The sequence below is a fragment of the Macrotis lagotis genome, chromosome 6 (genome assembly GCF_037893015.1).
Source record: "Macrotis lagotis isolate mMagLag1 chromosome 6, bilby.v1.9.chrom.fasta, whole genome shotgun sequence".
NCBI classification, from domain to species: Eukaryota; Metazoa; Chordata; class Mammalia; order Peramelemorphia; family Peramelidae; genus Macrotis; species Macrotis lagotis.
In genome coordinates this window covers 144,521,899-144,523,653 of record NC_133663.1, presented here as the reverse complement: position 1 = coordinate 144,523,653, position 1,755 = coordinate 144,521,899, and the positions used below count along the sequence as shown (strand labels likewise).

At 42.5% G+C, this 1,755-nt stretch overlaps 1 pseudogene; it reads left to right on the top strand.

Moving 5' to 3' along the window:
- The first annotated feature begins 393 nt into the window (after nucleotides 1-393).
- On the top strand, nucleotides 394-1,142 carry LOC141491871 (putative monooxygenase p33MONOX pseudogene; annotated as a pseudogene).
- Nucleotides 1,143-1,755: the final 613 nt, after the last annotated feature.

The following is a 1,755-nucleotide window of genomic DNA, read 5'->3' as shown; positions in this document are numbered from 1 at the left end:
ACAGATTCAAAGTTAGAAGGGGTTAAAGAGGGCATTTAATTGAATTGTTTCTTTTAACAACCAAGGAAAATGGAGATTGTTACTTATCTAATGCCAAACAGAAAGAGAAGATAAACAATCTTAATTCAAACACTTTAAAGTACTCTTTCTACTGTGCTATATTGATATCACCTACTGTATAATGCTGATTTCCATTAAGAGTTTCACTATGGGCTCACGGTGCTCCTGCCGGCCCAGTCCCCCATGGGTCCTAGAGCCACTTGCATCATGGCCTCGCTTCTCCCGGTGTTTCGGTACCTAGGGAGTGCCAGGGCCCTGGAGCCTTGTTAGTGCCAGCCTCCTGTCCGTGCCAGAGCCCTGGGAAGTGGACGGGCTCTCCCCATCCCTGCCCCGTCCCACCCCCTCCTCACCGAGCAGACACAAGAGAGCATCCAGCGCTTTGAGCAACAGGCAGGGTTGAGAGACGCAGGGTACACTCCTCATAAAGGCCTCACCACAGAAGAAACCAAGTACCACCATGTGGCGGGGGAAGTCCATAAATTGAAGTTTCAAAGTGGAGATATGACAAAAGAAGATAGACTGACTGCTTCAGCCCAGTCCACTCCTAGTAGTACACCCCATTCTTCTCCCAAGCAAAAACCCAGAGGTTGGTTTTCTCATGGATCTTCTACCTCCTTACCTGGCCTAGACATTAGCAGCATGGATGCTGGGAATGGAGACAGAGACAAACCCTCATCTGAAAAATGGAGCCTTTTTGGATCAAGAACCCTTCAGAAATCTGACTCAGGTTTCAGTGCCCAGTCCCTTCAGAGGTAATCAGAAGCCATCACCAATGGAACTTATATGAGTTCAGGCTACTAAAATAGCAGAAGACCCAGCAGCCTTCAAGCCACCTAAAATGGATCTTCCAGAGATGGAAGAAAAGAAACAATCTCCCCGGACCCATAACCTCAAACCAAGGGACATGAATGTGTTGACACCTACAGGGTTCTAAATCTCCCTTTTCATATGAGCAATATTATTTTCCCTGGTGATCCTCTGTTATGTAGAGAGAGTATCTTATACTTTTGTTTCTTTCCATCCACCTTGCACTTGACATAGGAAAGATGTCATCCATTTACATTTCTAATGAGGATGATATTTCTGGGGAGTTGCTGATTGTTTCTTTAAATTTGTAACAACGCTTAAATATTTCTAATGCAGGAAGATGTATTCTGTAATGTCCCAAAGTTGGTTTAAATAACTTCTCAGAGTACAGTTGGCCACAGCCAATTACTGAACTATAGAACTAAATTAATTGTAGGGGGCAAGGAAAATAAAACCTAGTAGACTTTGTTCTGCATATTTATCCAAAATAAAATTTGTTTGGTTCTTTTTTTTTTTATTGAGTTGCTGGAGGATAACAGTTTCTTAAAGAAAATTGCTACTCTAGAATCAAGGCACTGGTTCAGTATACCTGTGTCCTGCTTCCTTTCTGACCAGAAGAGAGAAGTCAGTAGCCTAACAGGGAATGTTGGTTGGAAGTGGAGACTGCTATTGCTCTGGGAACTTAAATTATGTACAAGATATTTATAAGATATTAGTCCTTTGGTCATGGGTTTGAAGCAGAATGCCAATGGACTTTTCTCTTTTGGAAATACTGAAAAAACTAAATGCTAAGGATTCAGCTTTGTCACTGCATGGTGAAATCATTGCTGCCTCTAGTAGATGAATAAATGGTCTCTGTTCATTTTAGCAGTTGGTAGCACACTAAGC